The 23,677-nt window shown below is 40.8% G+C and overlaps 1 protein-coding gene across 16 annotated transcripts in view; it reads right to left on the bottom strand.

Annotated features, from left to right (window-relative positions):
• FRYL (FRY like transcription coactivator) overlaps window positions 1-19,211 on the bottom strand; it is a 269,726-nt gene extending 250,515 nt beyond the window's left edge. For all 16 annotated transcript variants that reach the window (XR_015165432.1, XM_086405843.1, XM_086405844.1 and 13 more), the window contains exon 1: window positions 18,980-19,211. The gene's annotated coding sequence lies outside the window, so the exon portion shown is untranslated. The remainder of the gene's footprint in view (window positions 1-18,979) is intronic.
• Window positions 19,212-23,677: the final 4,466 nt, after the last annotated feature.

The following is a 23,677-nucleotide window of genomic DNA, read 5'->3' as shown; positions in this document are numbered from 1 at the left end:
CACTCCGTTATTCCTTCCTGGGAATTCCCATGGACAGAGGAATCTGGCCAGCTCAGTCTATGGGGTCGCAAAGAATCAGACACAACTGAGCAACTAACACTTTAAAGTGTACAAGTCAATGGCATTTACTATATTCACAGTGTTTTTCAATCAACACCTCCTCTTATCTAGTTCCAAAACATTTTCCAAGCAGTCATTCCCCATTCCCCACGCCCCTGGCAACCACTATGTCTAAGGATTTACCTTTCCCAGATATTTCATATTAACTGACTTATACAATGTCATCATCTGTGTCCAGCTTCATTCTCCAATCATGTTTGAGTTCCTGCACTTTGAAACATTTATCAGTACTTCATTTTTATGGCTGAATAATATTCCAACATATGTATATGCCACATTTTGGTTATCAATTCATCAGTTGATTTAGGTTGTTTCTACCTTTTAGATAAACTGCTTTGTAAGTACTGCTGTAAACATTCATGTCATCAATTCTTTTGGATATATACACAAAAATGGAACATCTGGGTCATATCACAATTTTTGGTTTAACTGTTTGAAGTCAAACTGTTTTCCACTATCCTAAACTCATACCAACAATGTGTAAGTGTCTCAATTTCTTCATGTCCTCATCAAAACTTGTTATTTTCTATTTTCTGAGTTATTTTCAAATGTCACATCCAGAACTTAACACAATACTCCAGGTATAGTCTCAACAGTACAGAATAAAGTAAGACTAACACCTTTCCTCTTTTGAACCACCTCCCCCAGTAGTCCAGATGATGCTCCTATGAAGTCGCTCTTATAGTCACATTACATTTTATATCCGTACTGAGTTTATTACAGTAAAATACCTAAGTTGTTTGTACTCAGCCACATCTCCCTCACCCCTATAATTATGCAGCTATTTTCTGAACTCATATACAGGATTTCACATCAACACCCATTAAGCTTTCTTCTTAATTTTGACCTAATATTTTCCCAAAAGTTCACCCTAAAAAGTTCATTTCATCCAAAAATTTGATAAACATGGTATAAACATTTTCATTCACATCATTACAAAAATATGGACAGTGACTTTCAGCATGTCAACTAGAAATTTTTCTCCAGCTGTCATCAATTCATTGTTAATTTTTAGAGCTGCTACTTAACCAATCACACTTCCACCTAATTGTAAGGCCATTCAGCTCACAGCCTGTCAACAGAGAGACATAAAATGCTTTGGCTAAAATCCAGTTATAGTAGATTCAGTCTCTTGACCCACAGTCTAATAAGCCTATCTAGAAAGTAAGATTAGTCTAATGTAACTGTCTTTAGTGAGCCCATGTAACACCATCCTTCAAAAATGTAATCATGATCAGTGCTTTTAGTACTTATAACACAATGAACTCAGATGAGATCATACTAGGTTTCCAATCATATTTTGAAATTTAAAAAATAAAATACAATGGAAAAGCAGTATGTATCACTTAAGGCAGTATGGATCACTCGAAACAACACAGGGAATAAAAATGTTTCGTGTCATACTCCACATCATCAAGACAAATATGCTGTCAATTTACTGTACTTTATAAGTTTTTAAAATTCTACAAGAGTTTCTTCTCAACCATAAAAAGTTCAATAGGAAAAAAAATATTTCTCCCATGAGTTCACAAAATTAATAAAATAATTAAACAGGTCAATTTTATAAGTGTAGTGTTTCTAATAACAGATTATCTTATTGAAACCAATTTCCCCAGGTCCTTTAAGAGCATACTCCTAGCTCGAAAATCTCTTTTACAAAGCCTTCCGAGATTATTCCGGTCTAAAATAGCTGCTACTTTGCCGTTTCATGATACCCACTATTCCCACCACTTACTTTGTCACTCAGTCATCTGATGCTTGGTAGTTATTGCTGTTAACAGTTTGATAATTATTATCTACAATAGGGTTCTGCAGCATTCTTTTCTAACTTCATAACAACCAACATAAAAAAGGTAATCACTCCGATTCTTTTATTAATTTATATCACATATATTATAAACCTATAAAGAATTAAAATTATTGGATAAACCTGAAGACATCTTAGGATCCTCTGGTTCTTCCCCTTCTGAAAGGGGCAAACGAGGTACAGAGAAAGAGATGTTGAGGTAGACAAGGATAAAATTCAGCAGGTTGTGTTTACTTAACTTCTAAAACGTATCAGGTAAGCACTGTGTCAGTTTCCTATTGTTGCAGTCACAAATTACCAAAAATTTAGTGGTAACAAATACATGTCTTACAGTTTCAGAAGTCAGAAGTCCAAAACAGGTCTCACGGGGCTAAAATCAAAGTGTCAACAGAGCTGTGTTCCTGTCCAGAAGCTCTAAGCAAAGTCCACTTTCTTGCCTTTCCTGGTTTATGGAAGCTGCCCAGTTCCCTTGGCTCACAGCCCTCTTCTGTCTCCAAAGCCAACAATGCCTGGGTTTCTTCCTTCTCATGATGCCATCTCTCTGGTTCTGACTCCACTGACTCCTGCTTCTTTTAAAGTCCTGTGATTACATTAGGTCCACCTGTTTCTAAAACCCTCACAACTCCATTTATGCATGTCGGAGATGGATATAAAAGGAAATGTACAAAAAGTAAGGCTTTTCTTGACCCCTACATCAACCAGATAGCATCACTGACTCAATGGATATGAATGTGAGCAAACTCTGGGAGACACAGGAGGACAGAAGAGCCTGGCCCATGGGGTTGCAAAGAGTGGGACACGACTGAGCGACTGAACAACAACACATCAACTAAAATTACAAAATTATCTCTCCATTCCTTACTCTATACTAGAGATCTCTGTGCATGATTTTGTTTAAAAAGAGGGTTTTTAAACCTCTACAAACCATGCTACATTCCATTTAGGTTTCCGCATATGAGAACAGGTCATAAGAAACAAGGCTAAAACTATGTAAAAGGTGACACACTGGATGTGAAAATCGAACAAGTTATGTGTCACTGAATCATCTCGTACCTATTTTAAATGGATTACAGAGTTTAAGGTCATAGATTCTTTCCCAATTAGTACAATTTTAGGCTCTAGGGTTGAACATGTAAATTATTTTTATGACTATTTCAACCATTCAGATAAATTCCCCCAAAGGGTAATATATTGAACTACATATTATCAACAGTTTAATATGTCTTGACACATATAACACATTATTTTTCAGGAAACCATCAGCCATATGGGAACATATCCTATTTAAAAAAAAAAAAAAAGGTTACTGGGGTGATATAACTGACTTCCAGGTATCCCTGTTCATCTAATAATAAACTCTTAAGGATGCTCCTCGGGCCTTCCCTGAACACCTGGGTAAAAATAGTTTTCTTTTCATGTACTGAAAAAAGGCTACAGATACATGATGGGGATTAGGGAAGCGATATGTGATTGACAGCAGAAAACTTGGTGTTAAATGACTGGCAAATATCTTGATTGAACTTATACCTCTAGAGCAGCCGTTTTTAATCTCTCCTGGGTCATGTCCTCTGTTTTGAGAATCTGAAGAACCTACGGATTTCTCACTAGAAAAATGCACATAAGCACATATTCAAAACTTTTCATATAACTTACTTTATTGCATTTTAAACTTACTGACATTATAGACCATATAAAATCAGTCTTTGGAAAGAGATCTGAAGGTCTCAATTTTTGGTTTTATGCCAAAATTTGTTACACCCAGAAATAAAATTCAAAGTATGTAGTAAAACAAACCAAACTTCATAATTATTTCAACAAACAGATACCAAAATAGTGATGGCTGCTGGAGGTACTGCCTCTCACACCAAAGCACAGTTCTAGGAGAAAACGCACCTCTTTTGCAGAATTTTCCAGGGAAAGCTGGGTGTAAGAGAGAAAGTTTAGGTCCTGACAGTAAAGAGAATACTGACTGAATTTAATGAATGTTTCCCAAAACAGTAACACTTTATACTTGTACATATTTATAAATAAGGGAAGGCAGAAGGCGTGGTTTCAAAACTTGAGAAATAAGATTAATGTAAATATTTGGGGGAAAAAAAAAAATCACACCAGACCTACTATTTTCCTGCTACTCAGTCATCCAAAATGTATTAAGTTCAAAGTGGAGTAAATACAACCCTCAGAGAGATTCTCAAGCCAATTAGATAAAAAGAAAATACTAGAAGATATAATGAGCCACCTTCCCAGATGGCTCAGTGAGTAAAGAATCCGCCTGCAGTGCAGGAGATACAGGTTCAACTCCTGGGTCAGGGAGATCCCCTGGAGAAGGGCATGGCAACCCACTCCAATATTCTTTCCTGGAGAATCCCATGGACAGAGGAGCCTGGCAGGCTACGGTCCATGGGGTCACAAAGAGTCACACAATTATGAAGTGATTTAGCATGCATGCAGAAGACACATTACATGTGTGATCTTAAATTTGAAATTTAATAATATTCAGTGTGTGAGATGGACAACAGTACCCTCTCCTGGTCCTGCGTCACGCTGCTTAGGGCCTTTACTATGCTGGATATGACAGATCTGCCTCACTCGACCTCCCACCTGCCTATGGGCAAGTAGAAAGGGAGTTTCTTAGTTGTTTGGGAGGCAAGCACAGTTGTAGAAATACGAGATTGCTTCACAGCATCATTCCAGCATCCCCCAGCTTCTTGGGTAATGAGAAGCAGGACAGCAGGAGCACCACCAGCAGAGGTATTGGGTCTGACCTCCTAACCCTGGGTTGCAGCTCGGGGTCTGTCCGGCAGTTTCCAGAATGTCCGGAGGCAAATATTAATACAGCTGTGGAAGAGGTGGCTCCAGGTATGGATTCCAGCACAGCTCCTGGCATGGTCTCTGAGCCGCCCTGGTGAGTTACCTCTGGACTGATCCCCTAAAACCTGCTGTTAGGTACTTTAACAATTCTGCAAGCACCTAATACATTGTATGAAATCTCTTCAGCTTAAAATATCCAGAAAGGCTTCTGTTTGTGACGTTGAGACACACATTTGTTGTTCAGTTGCTCAGTCATGTCTGACTCTTTGTAACCCCACGGACTGCAGCACGCCAGGCTTCCCTGTCCTTCACCATCTCCAAGATGGTGACTCAAATTCATGTCCATCAAGTCAGTAATACCATACAACCATCTCGTCTTCTGTCGTCCCCTTCTCCTCCGGCCTTCTATCTTTCCCAGCATCAGGGTCTTTTCCATTAAGTCAGTTCTTCGCATCAGGTGGTCAAAGTATTGGAGCTTCAGCTTCAGCATCAGTCCTTCCAATGAATATTCAGGGTTGATTTCTTTTAGGTTTGACTGGTTTGATCTCCTTGCAGTCCAAGGGACTCTCAAGAGTCTTCTCCAACACCACAGTTGGAAAGCATCACTTCTTCAGTGCTCAGCCTTCTTCATGGTCCAACTCTCACATCCATATATGACAAATGGTAAAACCACAGCTTTGACTATATGGACCTTTGTCAGCAAAGTAACGTCTCTGCTTTTTAATATGCTGTCTAGATTTATCATAGCTTTTCTTCCAAGGAGTAAGCATCTTTTAATTTCATGGCTGCAGTCACCATCCGCAGTGATTTTGGAACCCAAGAAAATAGTCTGTCACTGTTTCCGTTGTTTCCCCATCTATTTGCCATGAAGTGATGGGACCAGATGCCACGATCTTCATTTTTTGAATGCTGAGTTTTAAGTCAGCTTTTTCACTCTCCTCTTTCACCTTCATCAAGAGGCTCTTTAGTTCTTCTTCACTTTCTGCCATAAGGGTGGTGTCAGCTGTATATCTGAGGTTATTAATATTTCTCCCAGCAATCTTGATTCCAGCTTGTGCTTCATCCAGCCCGGCATTTCACATGATGTACTCTGCATATAAGTTAAATAAGCAGGGTGACAATTACAGCCTTGGAGTACTCCTCTCCCAATTTGGAACCAGTTCATCATCCCATGTCCAGTTCTAACTGTTGCTTCTTGACCTGCATACAGGTTTCTCAGGACACTGGTAAGGTGGCCTGGTATTCCCATCTCTTTAAGAATTTCCCACAGTTTGCTGTGATCGACACAGTCAAAGGCTTTAGCACAGTTAATGAAGCAGAAGTAGATGTTCTTCTAGAATCCCTGCAGTAGACAGACATCCCCTGGGGAGAGGCGGCAGTTTCACACCCTGGAGAGGTTGTCTGGGATGGCCTCACCTGTTTACTTTCATCAGATCACAGTGAGCTGCAGAGTGCATGGGCCCAAGCAAGAATACCTGCAGATGTCAGTAGAATTATGCTATCATTCACAGATGAACTTTTAAATTTTTTGTAAAGAAAGGCAGATTAAACACAGTATTAATATAGCAAAATACAAATAAGCAATAAGAAAATAGGAGCGCTGACAACTGTCTGTTACCAATATCAGTACTTTATTAAAAAAAAACAAAAAACTATAAGGTAAAAAATGTGATTATCTTGTAAAATGTAGACTATAAAACTTTTAGAAGAAAACACAGGGGGAAAAAGTCTTTGAGACTTAGGACTAAGTGAAGAGTTCACATACAACACCAAAAGTACAATCATAGAAGAGAAAACAATGTTTAAATGCACTACATGAAAATTTAAAACTTTCTTGCCTCTTCAAAAAAAAATCCTTGTTAAGAGGATGATGAGACAATCTGTGGATGGGAAGAAAATCTGTGCCAATCACATATCTAGCAAAAGACTTACATCTCGAATATATAAAGAACTCTCAAAACTCAACAGTGAAAAACAAACCACCTAATTTGCTCATTCGGGAAACAATTTACCCACGAGGGAAAGGCAAACCAAAACTGCAAGGAGGTATCACTACACAACTATTAGAATGAGCAAACATTTAAAAACAGTGAAAATAACCAAATTCTGGCAAACATATAGAGAGACTGGATCTTTTGTACACTATTGGGAGTATACAGCCACTCTGGAAAACAGTCTGGCTCTTTCTTGTAAAAATAAATACACACTTACAATGCAACCAAGCAATTATACTCTTGGGCACGTACACCAGAGAAATGAAAACAGGTTCACACAGAAAACCTGTACACAAATGTGCACGGTAGCTCTATTCGTCACAGCCAGAAGCTAGGAGTAACTCATGCTCTTCAACAGGTGAAGAGTTAAACTGTGTAACTGTGACGCACCCACACACTGACCCCGCTCAGTACTAAAAAGAAATGAAATACTGATACACAGGACAGCTTGGATGGTTCTCTAGGGCACTGGGCTGGGTGAAAAGAAAGTTCATCTCAAAAAGTTACATATAGTACAATTCCATTTTAACACTCTCAAAATGACACAATTACAGAGATGGAGAACAAATTACCCGCTGCCAATAAATAGGGATGCAGAGGGTTGGGAAAGAGGAGACCTTGAGCTACATGATGGAGTTTCTGGGCAGTGATGGAACACTACTGTACCTTGATTGAGGTGGTGGAGAAATCTAGACATGAAATGTTATCAAAGTGCACAGAACTATACACACATACTCATGAGTGAGCGCACTGAAAATCATGAAAACTGAATGCGACTACTTAACAGTATTGTACTACTGTCAGTTTCCTGGTTTAATGTTGTTATAAATATGTTGTGTTATATAAGATATTACAACCGAGGGACACTGAATGAAGGTTACACAGGAGTCCTTGTATTATTTTTGCAACTTGATGTGAATTTATAATTACTTCCAAATAAATTTTTTTAAGTGATGACATTCAAGCATCCTTATTTTGAAAATTACTAATATTTTAGGTAGAATCAAAAATATGGAAATAATATATTTTAAATTGCTCTAAAATTTTTTCATTTTTATCTCACTGTTTTTGGTAAAGTCTTACTATGTACATAATATTACAGTATATAGTTTACAACAGACATACACATACTGGGAATGCAGACAGAAATTTTTACACTGCTGGAGTAACACATAAAAGTTTCACAGACTACTGTTACAGCAGTTATAATAATCTAAGACTGTCTATTACATTTTTTTTACTTGGGCAAGCATATGTTAGAACACGAAAAACATGGGTTTGAGAATCAAAAAGAACTCAATTTGTAACCATATAAACAAGTCACAATCTCATCCTCATTTGTGAAATATAGACGTTGTATTAGATCATTCCCAAGGACAGTCCAGCTCTAAAAACACTATGACTCCATGAGTTCTACAACAGGAAAAAGTGAAACAACCATAAAGAAATGTATGACTAAAACTCTAACCAGCAGTTCTTGAAACTATTACTATGGATTCAGTATCGCCAGGAATATTAAATAAAGACATAGTCTAAGTCATCATTGACACAAACACAGAAAAGTGCATCTACAAAGATAATTTTAGCTCAAAGAAAACAGATTACCAAAAAATCCTGTTGAAATATAGATAGATAACAGGTACATGTGACTATTTTACATGCAATCTCACAGTTCTTTAAAGCCTCTAATTCCTGCCCATGGAATTATATAAGGTTCTGAATTGCAGCAAATAATACATCAATGCATACAGGTGTCCTGATGCACAAGTTTGCAGGTTGGTGTCTCACAAGATGGAGAAGGCAATGGCACCCCACTCCAGTACTTTTGCCTAGACAATCCCACGGACGGAGGAGCCTGGTAGGCTGCAGTCCATGGGGTCGCTAGAGTCGGACACAACTGAGCGACTTCACTTTACTTTTCACTTTCATGCATTGGAGAAGGAAATGGCAACCCACTCCAGTGTTCTAGCCTGGAGAATCCCAGAGATGGGGAAGCCTGGTGGGCTGCCGTCTATGGGGTCGCACAGAGTCAGACACGACTGAAGCCACTTAGCAGCAGCAGCAGCAGCAGTCTCACAAGACGTAGACTATCAAGACATCCAGAAGAGAATTACTTTCCATTCACTTAATTATTCTCCGTCTACTTGAATTAGACTTAATAAGATGGAATTTTAAGACATTCATTATTCATGGGAAGTTAAACATCTACAAGGTGATTATACCACCCTGTTACACCACCTTCTGCTATGCAGAAATACCACCTGCCTGAAACAGAGGCCAAAACCCAGGAAAGAAGCCAACAGTCTTCTAAGCAGTAAAAACACAACAAGGTCCTACCACTAAAGCTCCACGCACAGGACGTTCTTTGGTTTCTCACCCAGAACCTTCTATCATTTTTATCCACCATTCAACAAGTAGCTATGGGTTCTATTTTCCTATTGCATGGAAAATACCAAATTTGAGTTAACTACTGCAGGTGGGTATAATGAGAGCAAACAAAAAGATACAGTTAACAGTAAAATAATAAGCAAATCTACCCCTCAAACCAGACATGATTTAGGAAGGAATGGCTCCACCAACGAACAAAATATGGTGGTCTGTATATTGCTGACTGAGGAGATTAATGACTGGAGATTCTACAAATACATCATTAAGAGTTCAATGACACCCAAGACACATGAATGGAACCACCAAAGTAGTATCTTTTTTTTAAGCAGTATTATAGACAGTATTATCCATCTTAACTTTTTCTAATGGAGAAGAAAATTGAAAATCACATTTAAAGTATCTTTCCAGCTTCTTTAGTACTGAACTAAATTACATCACATCTAATGTTACCATGAAATAGAGACATACGGAAACAACAAGGACAAAACACAACAAGGAATCCTGAGAAGTTGAAACATTATGTTGAAATTCATGCAGGCAACAAGGCATACCTGCGAATGTTTCAGGACCTAAAAAACAAAGCTGCACTGCAGTAAATGAACATACTAGTATCCTGTCTTCCATTGCCAGATGTTCTTTAAAAGAAAAACCACCACCACCACTTCAACCTCTCCGAAGTATGGTTGTTCTAAAATACAATGTATCTCACAACTGCTGTCACCCAACAGCAAGATTTACTTGGTAAAAACTTTATGTTGACATTTCCTAGAAAGATGGAAACCTACCAGGCTTACGTTTGATCAAATATAGTCATTCAAAATACTCTTAAAAAAAAATGACCAGACGTCTGTAAAAGTACAATCAAAGGAGAATGACAGAAAATTTTCAAAAATAAATTACATCCTTTTACTTTAAAAGATAGTACATACAAAGTACTTATCACATTACTTATTAAGTATTCAATAAATGTGGCTACTATTATTATTAACAAGCTGGAAAATAAGGACTGGGAGCCGATGAAAACATCTGTGATTATAGTGATCAGGCAACCAATAAACACTTACTAAGTGCCTACATGGAGAAGGCAATGGCACCCCACTCCAGTACTCTTGCCTGGAAACTCCTATAGACAGAGGAGCCTGGTAGGGTGCAGTCCATGGGGTTGTGAAGAGTCAGACATGACTGAGCAACTTTATGTTCAATTTTCACTTTCATGCATTGGAGAAGGAAATGGCAACCCACTCCAGTGTTCTTGCCTGGAGAATCCCAGGGACGGGGGAACCTGGTGGGCTGCCGTCCATGGGGTTGCACAGAGTCGGACACAACTGAAGCGACTTAGCAGCAGCAGCAGCAGCAAGTGCCTACAAGGTCTCTAGCAGGGCAATACAAGTTCATCACAAGCAACTTACACAGCAAGTTTATTTATCTCTGATCAAATAAATGACAAGTTGCATAATACCTTCTAAGCCAGTAAGGTAAACATCATACTACATTCTACAATGACTAGAACTTAACCAAGTACTTTCAGCTTCTTTCAAAGCACTGTCCTTCATTTAAGTCCAGTATGCAGAACTCAAGACATAAATTATTCACTTGTAGAGAGTCACCAAATGATTAAATGAATATTTTTAAAAAGCGTCACCAAAATGAGTGGGGTTTTTTTTCCCATTTCCAAAAAATGAATCTTGTGATTTTTATAGGGGGAGACAAAATGCTCTCCAGGTTTAGGTAGAATAAGGATTTAGATAAATTTCCTCTTAAGGAAAATCTTTCTAAACTTGGAGCATCATGAGAGCACCCTCTCTACTCCTAGGATTTATGAACAGTACAGGGACAGATTTATATAAGAACACACACTAATTAAAACGTTATCTTTCATTTATATTAAATATCAGAACAGCCAACGTACAGAGATGGAATGGAGATTAGCCGTTGTTGCCTAGGGCTGAGGAGGAGAACGCAATGGCACTCCACTCCAGTACTCTTGCCTGGGAAATCCCATGGACAGAGGAGCCTGGTAGGCTACAGTCCATGGGGTCACAAAGAGTCGGACATGACTGAGCGACTTCACTTTCACTTTTCACTTTCATGCATTGGAGAAGGAAATGGCAACCCACTCCAGTGTTCTTGCCTGGAGAATCCCAGGGACGGGGGAGCCCTGTGGGCTGCCGCCCATGGGGTTGCACAGAGTCGGATACAACTGAAGTGACAGCAGCAGCAGCAGGGCTCAGGAAGGAGGTCAGGAAGGTGATGGCGTGATGAAAGAGTTCTAAAACTGGTTGTGATAGAAGTGCATAACTCCAGAACACACTAAATACCACTAACTTGTACAATCTAAATAGGTGAATTGTACAGTATGTAAATTATATCTCAAGCTGTTATTTTAAATTTTTAACTCTTTTCAAAACTCAACAAATCACACTTGCCGCATTGCAAAGTCCATGGGATGTATCCTCCATCTACCTCTCTCTTACCTAGCTGACTCCAATTAATGACGGTCCCACAAGGGCCACTTTCTTAACCAATTCTTTCTCCACAAATACAAAGATCAAGCAATAGAACAGGTTTATGAGGGAAGGAGCCAGTCCATTTTGTAAAAGAAAGAAATACTTCACACTGTATTTTAATACAAGCGATTTTTCAAAACAATTATTTTCATGCCATACAAAAAAAAATACTGATAAAGATATCTATTTATTGTAGCATTATGAGTTTTAACTAAGATCATCACATCTGGTCCCATCACCTCATGGCAAATAGATGGGAAAACAGTGGAAACAGTGTCCGACTTTATTTTGGGGGCTCCAAAATCACTGCAGATGGTGACTGCAGCCATGAAATTAAAAGATGCTTACTCCTTGGAAGGAAAGTTATGACCAACCTAGACAGCATATTAAAAAGCAGAGACATTATTTTGCCAACAGAAGTCCATCTAGTCAAAGCTATGGTTTTTCCAGTGGTCATGTATGGATGTGAGACTTGGACTATAAAGAAAACTGAGCACCAAAGAATTGATGCTTTTGAATTGCGGTTCTGGAAAAGACTCTTGAGAGTCCCTTGGACTGCAAGGAGATCCAACCAGTCCATCCTAAAGGAAATCAGTCCTGAATATTCATTGGAAGGACCGATGCTGAAGCTCAAACTCCAATGCTTTGGCCATCTGATGCAAAGAACTGACATTTGAAAAGATCCTGATGCTGGGAAAGATTGAGAGCAGGAGGAGAAGGGGATGAGACGATAAGATGTCTGGATGGCATAACCGACTCAATGGACCTGAGTTAGAGTAAATTCCGGGAGCTGGCGATGGACAGGGAGGCCTGGCATGCTACAGTCAGTCCATGGGGTGGCAAAGAGTTGGACACGACTGAGTGACTGAACTGAACTGACTGATGAGTTTTAAAGAATGTGTTACTACTCTATCAGTAAACTAGGAATCACCTACTAGGATAGAGATGTAGTATCATTTTGGGGTCTATGAAATATATGATCCCTGGAGGGTATAAGGAAAGATACATCAACATTTGCATAATTTCACAAATATTCTGCCTCATGGCAATAACTAATACAATATTGTAAAGTTTAAAAATAAAATTAAAAATAAATAAATACACCAAAAAAAAAAATTCTAGAACTCATATATTTACTTTAACAGGCTCCATGGATCCCAACCCACCTCCTACGGAATACCAGGTCTGTCTGCTAGGATACTTTTAAAGAAACTATACAAAATAATAAACAAGGGTGAATCACACACCTAAGAGTGCACTTTGTGCACGCTATTTTTCATCCACATGTACCACTCTGTCTATTTAAGGATCCTACTCAGAGGAACTCGTGGTGAAGACAAATTTCATCATCCTATCCTCAGTGCCTACGTGGTGCACAAATTAGGTGCAGTTCTCAATAAAAACTTGCTGAATAAAAAGAGATTTCTTGCCTGATTAGCCCTACTGGCTGCTTGCAGCTGGGCTTTCTATTTAGGAACTTTTGGAAAACCTTTTTCCTTTCTGGGCTGGCTTAAAGAAGCACCCAGAGAGCAACGGAATCTTACCACCTTCTTCATCAGCCTAAGATGTAGCTTCCTTTTTACAATGAGCAACATTAAGGGTAGAGTAAGACCTTTGCATGTGAACTGATCAGGAACAAATATCTTCCGGCAGTCCTCCTGGGGCTATTACGAGATGTGCCAGTTGGCAGCCTCAGAGCAATTTTTAAGGCTCTCTAGAGATGAGAAGAATCAAGAAATGAGAAGAGATTAGGCTTACGGTATGTACTCCAAAAACATTTAGGGTAAAGACACTTAAAATGTTCAGGGAGACAGATTTTAACCATTTTTGAAATGATTGTGATTCTTATAGTCTATAATCATAGACTTTGTTTTGAACACAAAAATACTGGTGAAAGCCTTGTTTCTTAAGAACAGGTAAAAATAAACATAACTATCGAGCCTGAAGAAATTAATAATAATCATTTCATTATATAAAATAAAAAATAAATAAGTGTATAAAATTGATTACCCTTCTCCATTCCAGTAAATGTAACTAATTAAAATTTTCAAGTAAGACAGCTTAAGGCATTCCTATCTGAAAGTAATAAAAAAAAGAAAGGAAAAAAACTGGAATTAAAAGTCAAACCATGATCAGTAGCTATAATGTGATGAAGGCAATTTTATGGGGGATATTTAGTTTCTAAATTACACATTTTTTTCATAACAATATTTTACAATGAACATGTGAAACTGGTGATAAGGAAAAAACTGGTTTTTCCTTTAAACACACATATACACTTTCCCCAAATAAAACAATATGAACTTTTTTTTTATGGTTTTACAGAAGCTTTTGGGCTAATAAAAACTGCTCAAGCACTTTAGAAAATAGTAAAAGGGGCTTATTTAACTTATATGCAGAGTATATCATGAGAAACGCTGGGCTGGAGGAAGCACAAGCTGGAATAAAGACTGCCGGGAGAAATATCAATAACCTCAGATATGCAGATGACACCACCCTTATGGCAGAAAGTGAAGAGGAACTAAAGAGCCTCTTGATGAAAGTGAAAGAGGAGAGTGAAAAAGTTGGCTTAAAGCTCAACATTCAGAAAACGAAGATCATGGTATCTGTTCCCATCACTTCATGGGAAATAGATGGGGAAACAGTGGAAACAGTGTCAGACTATTTTTCTGAGCTCCAAAATCACTGCAGATGGTGACTGCAGCCATGAAATTAAAAGACGCTTACTCCATGGAAGGAAAGTTATGACCAACCTGCTGCTGCTAAGTCACGTCAGTCATGTCCAACTCTGTGTGACCCCATAGACGGTACCCAACAGGCCCCTCTGTCCCTGGGATTCTCCAGGCAAGAATACTAGAGTGGGTTGCCATTTCCTTCTCCAATGCATGAAAGTGAAGTCGCTCAGTCATGTCCAACTCTTAGTGACCCCAAGGACTGCAGCCTACCATGCTCCTCCATCCATGAGATTCTCCAGGCAAGAGTACTGGAGTGGGTTGCCATTGCCTTCTCCGATGACCAACCTAGACAACATATTAAAAAGCAGAAACATTACTTTGCCAACAGAGGTCCGTCTGGTCAAGGCTATGGTTTTTCCTGTGGTCATGTATGGCTGTGAGAGTTGGACTGTGAAGAAAGCTGAGCACCGAAGAATTGATGCTTTTGAACTGTGGTGTTGGAGAAGACTCTTGAGAATCCCTTGGACTGCAAGGAGATCCAACCAGTCCATTCTAAAGGAGATCAGTCCTGGGTGTTCATTGGTAGGACTGATGCTAAAGCTGAAACTCCAGTACTTTGGCCACCTCATGCGAAGTGTTGACTCATTGGAAGAGACCCTGAGGCTGGGAGGGATTGGGGGCAGGAGGAGAAGGGGATGGCAGAGGATGAGATGGCTGGATGGCATCACCGATTCAATGGACATGAGTTTGAGTAAACTCCGGGAGTTGGTGATGGACAGGGAGGCCTGGCGTGCTGCGATTCATGGGGGTCACAAAGAATCAGACATGACTGAGCGACTGAACTGAACTGAAAAGGGGCTAGGATGAGAGTGGAGAGGGCAAGTTCCAACTTTTGTTAATGCTTTTTAACCAAAGTTCAAAATCTAACGAAGAAATATACATATAAGTCAAAGCATGGCCTGAGCTGAAAAGGACTTTACAGAATCAAGAGAAAAGAGCCATCACTTGGGATTAGAACAGGAGAGCTTGCAGATAAGGTAACATGAGCTGGGTTAGAGGGATGATCCCACTGATGAGGTAACAGTAACTGAAATTCAGAGTACATGCTCTGCCCCACAACCAATATTTTACATACGGAAAATAGTTCAAGTAGTGAACATACACCCCAAACTTACTTTATTTTTTATTTTTTAAAAATGTAAGATTTGCTACATAAAACAATGAAAACTTTCCCACATCACCTAAGTTTCTAACAATTCCACTATTCCTTTACCATTTTGGCATGAACCCTGTGTCACTGTTACTATGCACCTGTTACTGCAATGAGATACACATTATCTTTTTCCTACGGATGATAATTTTGCATCTTCCCCATTAATCTCCGTAACTTTCAGAGTAATGACTGTCATCCATTTCTACTTTACGTTTCCACAATACTCCTCAAATAAATGGGTACTCAACAGATGTTGACAGATTAAACCTTGTTCTAGTAATTGGGACGACAAACAATCACCATCATGAAAGATGTCTGTGGATCAAACACTATTAACAATTAAGTCACATTTTTGTACACAGAACAAAAAGCAACTAGATTAATATACCTTCCCCTAGACACTAAACCAACTGCTGGTGTTTGGTGTAACTTGTTCAGAAAGGTGTTTTTAAAAATAAATAAGCCTCTCAAGCAGCCTTTACAGAACATTATCTTTTTCTCTCACAAAGTCCTAAGTCAACAAATCCATTTACTGGGCACTAGAAATGAATTAGGTGACAGAGTGTATCTGCACAGAAATAGAGGACAGTCCTAGTTCCCAGGGATCTCAAGGGACACTTCACAATTCAAGAAATGCCTTGGCAATGTGTATAGTTAAGACAATGTGTTTAAAACAATGTGAAAAGCACACAGGAAAAATATGTTCTCCAGGAAACACAGCCTAGATATTTCAAAGATAATTCTGAGTGTTTTCTTTATATGTCATCTTTTAAAAGTTCCGGAATTCTCTCCTTTATTGTTTAAATAAGCTGGTAAGTGAACAAAAACAGAATTTTGGAAACTTGCTTTAATCTTCTACTTTCTATTATGAGATGGAAAGGAAGATTATGCTAGCCAGCTTGCCTGACATACTTATCAAAGGAAAGAAGAAAGGGGACCATTATGTGTACAATGCCAGATACCATCAAGATTATTAGGAAAGATCACGTGTTTGTATGTCTACACTTGCAAAATTCTATAGGAAGAGTAAAGCATCTCTCAAACATTATTCTCTGAAATTGACTTTTAGTTTCCCAGGTATAGTTTCTCTGTTGTTATTGCTGAGCCTGTGAATTTATGTTATAATGCTTCACATCACTCAAAGTTACTAAACAGTTAATGAATACTTCGGAAAGTTGTTATATTGCTTAAACACACACACACACACACCAACCACTGGGCCAGAAGTTCCAATAAATTCACTTTTCTAAAAAAGTAGTTTTACAAAATAACAGAATGGAAGAAATGGAGAAGGCAATGGCACCCCACTCCAGTACTCTTGCCTGGAAAATCCCATGGACAGAGGAGCATGGTAGGCTGCAGTCCATGGGGTCGCTTAGAGTCGGACATGACTGAGCGACTTCCCTTTCACTTTTCACTTTCTTGCATTGGAGAAGGAAATGGCAACCCACTCCAGTGTTCTTGCCTGGAGAATCCCAGGGATGGGGGAGCCTGGTAGGCTGCCGTCTATGGGGTCGCACAAAGTCGGACATGACTGAAGCGATTTAGCAGCAGCAGCAGCCAAAAACAGACTACATAATAACACACCCACCGCAACTTTGTTTATAGGCTTGTAACTTGCACATGCAAGTACTCTACAAAGTATTGCACAAGAAGAAACTGTCAAAAATGAATGCTCATGAAAATATTCCTTTTCTAAATAAGGTTTCTAACAAGGATGTAGTGTTTCTAAATGTAACTTCTTTAGCATGTTTTGACAGGTATGTGTATTAGTCGCTCAGTCGTGTCCGATTCTTGGCGACCCCATGGACTGGAGCCCGTCAGGCTCCTCTATCTGTGGAATTCTCCAGGCAAGAATACTGGAGTGGGTTGCCAGTCCCTTCTCCAGGGATTGACAGGTATAGAATAGCACTAATGCTTAAGATGGAGGGGGAAAAATTTCTTGTTTATCAATAGTACAAGCTGCTGTTACTAACTATAATGTCTATGGGTTCGGTAGCAGAAACTAACTTTACGGAAGGTATCCGCTGGACAGAATAGTTAAACTAACTTTATTTCTATCGAAATTCTATTTTTTCCGCCTAATCCTATAGACCCTAGCAATCTGAAGTTTTTTGTTTTGCAACGTTTCTTTTTCCTTCCAAAAGAATCTCCGCCAGTCAGTCGAGGTAACACTTTCCACAGTTCAAAGGTGAAGGCAAATTCTCACTACAAAGAGCTCTTGCTCCTCATCAGCACCCCTCTTTTTTTTTTTTTTTTCAAATTATCTTGACCTAAAAGGGAACGACAGAGGATGAGACGGCTGGATGGCATCACCGACTCGATGGACGTGAGTTTGAGTGAACTCCGGGAGTTGGTGATGGACAGGGAGGCCTGGCGTGCTGCAGTTCATGGGGTCGCAAAGAGTCGGACACGACTGAGCGACTGAACTGAACTGAAGAGAGGTTAATGCTCCCTTACAGTGCAAATCCACAAAAGAAACGATTTTAGATGCCAGGAATGAAACCAGGATGGGAGGAAAAGTCCGACAGCGATCAAGAACCATTTCGTCCTAGAAGTGAGCCTTTCCAAAACGCAGGAAACGATGTTTTGCCCAAAGAACCTGCCGCCCGGAAGCCATAACTTCCATCAATAGGCAAAGAAAAGTTACAAAGAAGAGCTCAGCACCCAGGCAGCCTGCGCGGGTGCGGAGACGGGAGAGCTGCAAAGACGCTCCCTGGCCCCGACGGGCGGCGGCTGCGGGATCGGTGGGGGTAGACTCCGGCTCAGGCAGGCACGGAGTCTAGGGGTGCGCCGCCGGCCCGGAGCAGCGCGGGCACGGTGCCCGCATCCGCACCCCTCCCCACGACCGCGAGCAGTGGGCGGAGAGACCAGAGCAGAGGAAAAGCAGGACAATGCTGGGCCCGGCTGGCGACTCTGCACTCTCCGTGGTCCCCAGCGCCCCTTCTCGCCCGGGGTCGCCCAGCTGCCGCGCTGTTTGCTTCCCAGCCCTGCCTTCAGGGCCAGGGAGGCAGAGCGGTGGCCGCCGACCTCCCTCCGCCGCGCCGCCTTCCTCCCCGCGGGGCGGCTCCCGCGAGTCCGCGAGGACGCGGCGCGCGCGAGCAGAATTGGGCGCGCGAGGGGAAGGGGACGCGCAAGGAAGCAGCGCGCGCACCGGGAGCCGGGCGCGCGGGGGAGCCAAGCGCTCGGCGCTCCCCGAGGACCAGCTGCCGCTCCGGCGAGTTTTCGGTTGAGACGGGGACTGCGGTGCGGCTTAGTGTCCGTTACGGGTCTTGGCCCGGGCGGCGCAGATTGCCAGCCATCCTGGCCCGCCTCCCCTCTCGGCCCCCATCAGAAAGCGGGCGAGGGCCGGCGATCTCGTCTCCCGCCGGGGCTGCGGCCGCCAACCGGCGGGCATCCCGGCGCCCGCCTCTGGAGCTGGAAGAGAAAGTGAAATGAAGCGCCTTTCCCCAGGCAACACCTACCCGTCCCCAGTCCAAGTGCAGCTGCCTCGCTCCTCAGGCGCCGCCGGTCCCCGCCCTCGGGCCCCAGACTTCGTTCTCTTGACAATGGCGCGTCCCCTTTAAGGAATAATCCGATCGGAACCGATCTGTGGTTAAACCTCCCTCCGACTCCAGATTTTAACCGGATTTCTCTCTCTCTCTCTCCCCAAGAGCCCGACGGGCGCCCGGCGGTGCTGCGAGCTCTTCCCACCTCTTCCCCGCCCCGCCTACCCCCTGGTCTTCCTGATTGGCGAGAAACACTACAACAGGAACAGCAGTTCTCACACGCCACTGGCCAGTGCAGCCGCCGCTCAGAGTTACCCCCGCCTTCACCCCGCCCCTTTTCCTGGGTTGGTCCTACCTCTAATCATTCTCTGTCTTCTACTCCGTCGTTGCTTTGGAGAACTGGCAGTCAAGGCTTACCCTCCCGCCTCCGGAAAGCGAACTTTATTTTTATTGGTAAAAAGACATCTTCCTGTGCACCTGATTGGACAAGGAAGGAGTTAGTCTGCACGCCCCTTACCCATTATTGCTCTCTCTACACGGGTTTGAGAAACACGACCGCAAAGTCCTCCTCCCCACTTTGCCTAGTTCGAAGCGCCTTTCCCTTTAAATGTTGGTAGGGGTCGTAGACAAACTCATAGTCTGTGTTGGAGAAAGACGGAAAGGGAGAGGAGAAAATTTCAAAATCTCCTGATGACTTTGGAGCTGGGATCCAGCGGAATCTCATCCTTCGGTCTACTGAATGGAGTGGTTAGAATGAGCAAGAATACCTGCAATTCTAGTACTCACTCTTGAGATGTAATCAACAAGTTTTCACTCACTGTCCACTCTACTCCTACTGTCGATCCCACTGGCATTTTGCTACCCCAAAGAGCTTTAATAAAGATATCTGCAAACCTAGGGGTGCCCTTGTTTGTTCCACAATCGTTCGTTTAAATCGCTTCTATTTAAAGCTCCGTTTAATTCATATCCTCTGTTGTTATCTTGGGTTTGTCATGAGATCTAAGTTACTCTTCTGAAAAGATTGAATAGATGCCCACCCAGCGTGCCATCCTCCAAAGTTGAAGAAGTCCTTACCTCTTGCTAGAACTGCGTAAGGGAGCCTGGGTTGAGCCCAATTGGGCACCAGAAGGTTATTCCTTGAGAGAATTGGGGGAGTCTGGCACCGGAAGCTTAACCCTGCAGCAAAACCTCACGCATGGAAAAAGGAGGAATTCTTCGGCAGCCTGGTAAGGTCTGTGTTAGGAGCTCCCCAGTTTCCCATGGGAACTGTAAGAACCGGAAGGATTGTACCTACTAAGATTCGGTACTCAAGTGCTTTGGTACCTATCTATGAATGTTAGGGAGAAATAGTTAAATGTCTGCCTCCCTTTGCCAATGAACTTAGAGAGACTTTGGACCTCAGGATGTTTAGTATATTTGCAGTGAGAGCCCAGCGGAAACAAGCGGTGCCAAGAAAGTGGCAGCGCTTGGCAGTACCCCAGAAGGGATTTAGGACCAGAAAGAGGGAGATAAACAGTGGCAGCCCACTCCAGTGTTCTTGCCTGGAGAATCCCAGGGACGGGGGAGCCTGGTGGGCTGCCGTCTATGGGGTCGCACAGAGTCGGACACGACTGAAGTGACTTAGCATAGCATAGTAGATAGGAATTTTCGGAGAGTTCAGGGGGAAAATCTCCTGGAAATACCCTAAATATGGAAGAGTGAGAAAAGGGAAAGGTTGTAGGTGGTTTAGGTGTTTCTATTAGGGGCAAGAGACAAGCAAATAACCTGGATTATATTTATATGGCCTTCACAGGTTTTTTTTTTTTTTTAATCAAGATCCAGGTTAAGTTTTCAAGTTCTTTGTAAATCTCTTGCTTCATGAGGCCAAGAGTATTTTGTTACACTAGCACATTGGGCTCATAACTCCAGAAAGCAGTCTACAGTAACCTCTGGATTCTTTTCCTTACACCTAACCAACCATGATCATCACCTAACAAATGTAATTTATATTGTTTTTTCTCTATTTCACACTTGCCCACAATAGGTTTATTTATTACTTTTTTAGCCTATACACCCAGACTCCTGGTAATAATACTGCTATTGGTATTTTACACTGAGGAAGAATTTAGAAAATCTACAAACCTGCATATGCAGGTCATTCTTAAGAATGTTCTGTGTTATTGAACACAGCTCCAATTCTAACCCCAGAGAAACTGATAATTTGCCCTTTTATCTTCAGAAGGACTTTATATTTCCCACATTTGTTTCCCATCTCTAAGCCAGATACCCATTCTTCAAAAAGAAATATTCCAGACTTCCCTGGTGGTCCAATGGTTAAGATTCCACCTGTCAATGCAGGGGACACAGATTCTGTTTTTGGTCTGGGGAAATTCCACCGCCGAGGAGCAACAAAGTCCTTCTGCCACAACTATTGAGCCCACAATGCTGCAGCTACTAAGCCTGCACACCTAGAGCCCATGCTCGGCAACAAAAGAAGTCATTGCAATGAGAAGCCCTGCACCACAATGGCAGGTAGCCCCCTACTTGCAGCAACTAGAGAAAGCCCCTGTACAGCAACGAAGACCCAGCACAGCCATAAAAAATATTCCCCCAATTTATGCCAGTATGACCAAAGCTTTTCAACATCCTTGTATATAGATCTTTGTTAAAAACTTTTAAAGGGATCCCCTGGTGACTCAGTCAGTAAAGAGACTTCCCGCATTGTGGGAGACCCGGGTTCAGTCCCTGGGCCGGGAAGATCCCGAAGGAAATGGCAACCCATTCCAGTATTCTTGCCTGGAGAATTCCATGGACAAAAGAGCCTGGTGGGCTACAGTCCATGGGGTGACAAAGAGTCAGACATGGTGAAATTTCGGAAAGGTGAAATTCCACACATTACGATCTCTTATTCTCTTTTGTTTGTATATAAAGGTAAGCCAGTAATTTAGTTTTCCTCAGAAAAATTATGTTACCATGTATATGGCAAATTCTTTTCAGTTCACCATACATTCATATAGGAATTACTATGCACTGAGTAAACAACAGGGGGAATTAATGAATGTATCTCCATTCTCCAGAGAGTATAATGAATTTCCAAATTCTATCTGTAAGTGGCACAATTTTATCTCTCACCCAGCATGTAGGTGGATACCATCTATTAATCAGTGATTTTCCATAGTAAAATTAAGAAAAAACCCAGTCACTAAAAGCTATCTATCAAAATCTCTTTCCCCAGTCCTTTATTAGTATTAACAAGAATAAGATACATTAAAACAAAATCTGTTCATAGTAATTTGTTTTATAAAGAAACTTCAAAAAATATTTCCTGGATCTCTATAGAGGAGGAAGTCCTATGCATTCTATACTTCAATGTCTTCTTTTATAAAATGAGAACTAATATTCATTTAGAAGATCACTGAAAGATCTTCAGTTATCAGTAAAAGATTCAATTATGTTCAGTATGGTACTGAGGCAGGAAAAAAAAAATGATACTAATATATTTTCTAAAAGACTTCCAGTACTCCCCTACTTAAAACTCTTTAAAGATTCTCCAAGCACATATTGAATAAAGTCAAAGCATCTCAACAAAACATACAAGTCTCTTATACCTCTCAGGTTTCTTCTCTGGCTACTCCTTCATTTGACACTTGAAATGGCTGCTCTTTAGATATCAATGATCATGATTTTTCAAGCCTCCGTGCTTTGTGGCATGAGGTTTCCTTTGTGTGGGATAGACCTCCCTTCCATGCTTACCTGACAGACTCTTCCATCTGTCCATCAAAACCTAAAAGAAGCTTTACCTGTTTTGTGACGCCTTCTCTGATTGTACCCACTCCCTGATTTAATTATTCTTATACCATATATATATATATATATAATTTTGATTATAGGTATCACACTAAAGGAGCTTCCCTAGTAGCTCAGCTGGTAAAGAATCCACCTGCAATGCAGAAGACCCCAGTTCAATTCCTGAGTCAGGAAGATCCCCTGGAGAAGGAATAGGCTACCCACTCCAGTATTCTTGCCTGGAGAGTTCCAAGGACAGAGGAGCCTGGTGGGTTACAGTCGATGGGGTCACAAAGAGTCAAAGGCAGCTGAGTGACTAAGCACAGCACAGCACATCACACTAAAGACAGAATTAAAAATGTTTCTATTTCTACCTCTTGCACTAATCTGGTTTGTTTCCAACAGCAAAGGCCATACATACACATCTTTGCATCAGCATCATTTAGAATGATGCCTGACATAACTGAAGGCTTTTAATAAATGCATGTCAAATTGAATGAACAAGGCTGAGACTAAAAGGTTAACCTACAATGTGAAAATCTAATTAACCAGAACACTATTTTAGGTGTATTTTAATTATTTAATATTTTATTGTAAATCTATCTTATCATAATTTATTTTTGCGCTTAGTCTAGATCACTGGTTCCTAAACTTTTTTATTTTATGACCAATAAAATTTACAAGGAATTTTTGAGAACTGATAAAGGTTTAACAACTTTTTTATTTCATAAAGTAGTGGTATAAAAATACATATAAATAAATCATCTTTCTATTCTCCCCATTATTTCATAAAATAAGAATATCTTTAAAACCTAAATTGGGAAGTTTATTTCATAAAACAGGAAAATCTGAAAACCAAAAATTGGTTGGAGTGAGTTATAACTTCAGAATCAAAGTTCTTTGAATAAA

The sequence above is a fragment of the Bos grunniens genome, chromosome 6 (assembly GCF_055505025.1).
Source record: "Bos grunniens cultivar Pamir isolate PY7600 chromosome 6, Bosgru_T2T1.0, whole genome shotgun sequence".
Taxonomy (NCBI): domain Eukaryota; kingdom Metazoa; phylum Chordata; class Mammalia; order Artiodactyla; family Bovidae; genus Bos; species Bos grunniens.
The sequence above is the reverse complement of the archived record's forward strand: the minus strand, read 5'-3'. Positions and strand labels throughout refer to the sequence as shown.